Source organism: Symphalangus syndactylus, chromosome 22 (genome assembly GCF_028878055.3).
Source record: "Symphalangus syndactylus isolate Jambi chromosome 22, NHGRI_mSymSyn1-v2.1_pri, whole genome shotgun sequence".
Classification (NCBI taxonomy): Eukaryota; Metazoa; Chordata; class Mammalia; order Primates; family Hylobatidae; genus Symphalangus; species Symphalangus syndactylus.
This window is the reverse complement of record NC_072444.2, coordinates 67,625,596-67,630,267: the sequence shown is the minus strand read 5'-3', so window position 1 is coordinate 67,630,267 and position 4,672 is coordinate 67,625,596. Positions and strand designations below refer to the sequence as shown.

Here is a 4,672-nt window from a genome sequence, read left to right as displayed (position 1 = left end):
TTTCCAGCATCCCCAATCTTTTTCCCCCAGATTGGAGCTCACAAAATGCTCTTTTCTTGGTTGGGGGATCTCTCTCCTCCATAGTGATACTTGAACAATCTGTTCTAGTTGTTGTTTGGTTTCAATTCTATCCATTTCTCCTCTAATGGGTGTAGAATAATATGGTTTTGATTATTTGCGTATCAATAGATAGCTTTATTTGCTCTGACAGATGAATGATTCAGGGCTGGGTATAGAGTCTTGAATTACAGTCCTTTTCTCTCTCCCTTCTCTCTCTCTGTCTCTCTCTCTCTCTTTTTTTTTAAAGTGAGAAGTCTTTTTAAAATTGGGATACCTCCTATTATTGGCATAAGAATGAAAGTTCTGGATTAATCATATCATTGCTTTATTTTCACAATGGATTTTTTTTTCTCAAACTCTTTTGAAACTAAACAGACTATTTGTAACTAGGTACTTCTGCATTGAAACTGCTTCCCAACCCACAAAGATTACACTTACTGTTAACTTCTCTAGATACAATTTCTTTTACTCATTTTATCCAATATACAAAAAGCCACTTTTTGTCAGCAATTAAAAAAAGAGAACCATGAGGCTCTCAAATGACTTTCCACCAAGCCACCAAAATCAAATCACCAATATCCAAACTTTTTGAAGCAATGACAATTTCTGTTTTCCAAAAAACATATTTATAGACTGAAATTCAAACTCTACATTGCCACCAGTGTAATTATGCAATAGCATACAAAGCCTTAGGATAGAAGATGTAATTCATTACAAAATATTTGTGGTCAAGAAAACATTGCCTGCCTTTAAATAAATAGAAGGGGCAGAAAAATAAATATGTTTGAAGATGGCCATTTTCACAAGTAAACAAAAAAGTACACATTTAAAAAACAAAGCAAAAATATACTTGAACTTCAAAATGACTCGGGCAGTGCTTGGGCAAATTTGTTATAAAGCAAGGTTTTGTCTTAGACTTCCCCTCTTTCCCAGTGTTTAGTTATGAAAATAGAAAAAGAGGCTTGTAGAGAAGGATTTCACCAAGCTGAATCCCTGATAGGCATAGCCATTGGATAAAGACTGCCATAGTAAGTTTGGTCTATTATTGGCCTATTATTGCTAGCAAAACCATTCCACCAAATAACCTCCCTTTTTTTTTAAGAGATGGGGTCTTACTCTGTTGCTCAGGCTGGAGTGCAGTGGTGCAAACACAGCTCATTTCAGCTTCTACCTCACGGGCCCAATACATCCTCCTGCCTCAGCCTCCAGAGTAGCTGGGACTACAGGCATGCACAAACATGCCCAGCTAATTTTTGTGCTTTTTGTAGAGACAATGTTTTGCTATTTTGGCCAGGCTGGTCTCAAACTTCTGAGCTCAGGCAATCCACCTGCCTCAGCCTCTCAAAGTGTTGGGATTACAGGCGTGAGCCACACCATGCCCGGCCCTAATTTTTTTTTTTTTCCTGTTTGAACAAAGAAATTCTCAAAATAACCAAATGATGCAGGTGAAAAATAACTCTCTCTAACTGCTACCAAAGAGCAATTCTAGTTCTAAAGGGACACTTGAAAGCTGAAGAGTAAAATATGATGTAATTTTTTTAATGCAAGCCCAAGCCTACTTTCAGTCAATGTGAATTACATTTGCCTGGATCTTCACTTTTTTTTCCAAATTCATTTTTACACCATGAAAGTATATTATTTGTGTGATTCTGTTTCTCTAATTTCTCTATCTCTTCCCAACTGGCTGTTATTGGTCTCTGGGGTCCCTAGCGATCTCCTTCAGTGCCAGCTCCAACTCTCTTTGTCCCAAACCAGGTTTGGATGTCTCCCCAGTCTCCATTTTCTCTACACCCTACTGAAATTCCAACACACGACTAGAGTAGGAGGTAAACAATGCAGCAAAAATAACACATTCTACTTAGAGTCTTTAAATAGAGGATTTATCTTAGATGATTCTTCACTGAAAGCAGATCAGCAAAGTTCTATGACTATGGCTCTGAAAAAAAATCCTGTGTTAAAAAGGCAGTCTGTCAAAATAGGCTGCTGTCTATATTAGAAATTACACAATAATTACATCAAAAAGCTGTAGTGCATAAGAAAAGTACTTTTTTTTCTTTCTTTTTTTTTTGTTTTTGAGATGGAGTCTTGCTCTGTCGCCCAGGCTGGAGTGCAGTGGCGCGATCTCGGCTCACCGCAAGCTCCACCTCCTGGGCTCACACCATTCTCCTGCCTCAGCCTCCCAAGTAGCTGGGACTACAGGTACGTGCCACCATGCCCAGTTAATTTTTTGTATCTTTAGTAGAGATGGGGTTTCACTGTGGTAGCCAGGATGGTCTCCATCTCCTGACATCGTGATCTGCCTGCCTCGGCCTCCCAAAGTGCTGGGATTATAGGCATGAGCCACCACCACGCCCGGCTAAGAAAAGTACTTCTTAAACGAGCAAAGTCTTTAACATTTATCATCAACCCCACCGTAAAACATTGCACATGATATTCAGTCTTCTAATTTTGTCTCTACGGGGAACAAAAAAGAAAAAACAAAGTCTGTTCAGACGCTCAAGTCTAACTTGCAAGTATGATGCCTGAGTCAGGTGCTCGTTCTAGTTCAATGCAGTGCCCAAACGGCATAAACAGTTGCCGAAGAACATGATGAGTGATGGGGAAGAACCCTGCATCTCAATCACAAATCCTTGAGATGAGAAGCAACTGGTCTGGCAAGTATAACACAGGTGGGGAGCCCACACTACTTAAAGGACTTAGGAAATGTGAATCACATCAAAGTGGCTGGGTATAATCCCAGTCATGGTATCATTTGGGGGAACTTTGCCTTTCAAAAGATCATCTTCATCTTCTGCCATCTCCTTTTTCATAGGTTTCTTAAACTCCTGAAGCTCTTCGGCACTTATGTCTTCCCGTATCTGATAGAATCAATGACTTTCTTTGACTGCTTAACCACACAAGGATCAAAGGGGAAGAAGGCGTCCAGTGGGTTGGTGCACATTCACCCCGAGTCCCCTCCAGCTGTATTTCTGGCCGTTGTTCCTCTCACGGATAGTGTAGCAGGCTAGCTGATATTTATTTGTTACAGCAGCAAATAAGTTAACCACTGAGGGCAGGCAAATCTTCGGAGGATTTAGCTGCCTAGTCACTATCCTTTAAAAATGTAGGCACTGAAGACATCTCAAACCTTCTTTCGGGTTTACACTTAAAAGCTGCTTGTGTCTAAAAACAAAGGTGTGGAACATAGCTTGGAAGGCTGGGTAAAATGTTTGATGGAGAGCAGTATCACAAAAAGCCTTCATTCTCAGATCCTAGTTATTAAGGTATTTGTGTGGCCAGTTAACTGAAAGACCTAGGCATGATTTTATAGTTGTAGTGAGAGGAATGAATTTAGCTCTTGCCAAAGAGCTTCCAATATAATTTCCAGAGGCTTACCTGATGATGGCAGGATTATTTGGATCCTGCATTTTTTTTTCCCCAGAGATGTTCCAAAAATGCTTCTGAGAGTCGCAATTTTAAGCTATGGAGGTAAAACATGAAAAACTGTACATGACAGGAGGCAGGGACGGGCAACAGGAGTTTGTCAAATATGTTGATCAGTTTGTGATGTATTATAAATCCTTTATTTTGTTGTTACCAACCTTATTTTACATAGCAGACATACTTCACGTACTGCAAAAGCAAAGACAGCAGGATGTCCAGGCATTCAGCTACAGGGTGCACCATCTGACAAAGCCATTTGGAGTCAGCCTTAGAAACAGTCTCTTCATCTTCGTTCATATTAAACAATCATTCCATGGAATCTGTCCCACTACAACTTTGAGCTGCTTTTTCCTCAGCATCTTCAATATCCTGCCAGAATGCATTCACATCCAACTTGAATATATTTTTAATAATAAGCTTCAGAATTTCATTCCTCAAGGTTGGAAAGTATATACTAATCTTCAGTAAGTTATGAATGTAACATTCCAACGTTCTCTCTGATTGAACAAATGGAAATGTTTCCACCAGTATGGGCAAAAGAAACCACAGTGCCAGTGGGACATATCTTACTATTATTTGTAAGGTTGTATGACATGTGTCAAAATTTGCAGGAAGATAATCATCTCCATCATCAGAATCTGAAACATTTACATGGTTTGTTTGATCATTCAGGGAGGGTACCCCAAATGGGAAGCAATTATGCTGAGACGGGCTAAGGAAGACAGTCTGTTGATACAAGATAACCCAGAGAAGCCAAATACTCTTCCACCACTGTTTGAATTCTATTCAACCAAGGCAATCTCAATGTAATACTGAGGAGCTGCTCAAAGTCTTTTGCCAAGTTCATGACAGAAGAGCGAAATTCTCACAGCCAGTTCAAGATCTGGTCATCCTTTATGTTTGGATCTCACAACTGGCTCTTCAACAGCTCAAAGTTATTTGTTTCACTCTTTGTACTTCGACAAGACTTCTGTTCCCGTTCCATCAAGATGAACAATTTTTCTTGGGGGAGAGCTGGAAAAATAATTCTTGAATGCAAGCGTATTTGAAATACTGGTCCATGACATACCCAGCTTCTTGACCACAGAAGCTGAAGCCTCTGCTTCCCCGGCAACCATGTGAGAAGCAGCCTGGCTGGCCGCCCTGGGGCTTAAAGTGATAGCTGCGCCTCGCCTGGAGGCCCTTTCTC

At 40.3% G+C, this 4,672-nt stretch overlaps 1 pseudogene; it reads right to left on the bottom strand.

The window, feature by feature from the left end:
* Positions 1-2,676: 2,676 nt before the first annotated feature.
* On the bottom strand, positions 2,677-4,345 carry LOC129472207 (RNA polymerase I-specific transcription initiation factor RRN3-like; annotated as a pseudogene).
* Positions 4,346-4,672: the final 327 nt, after the last annotated feature.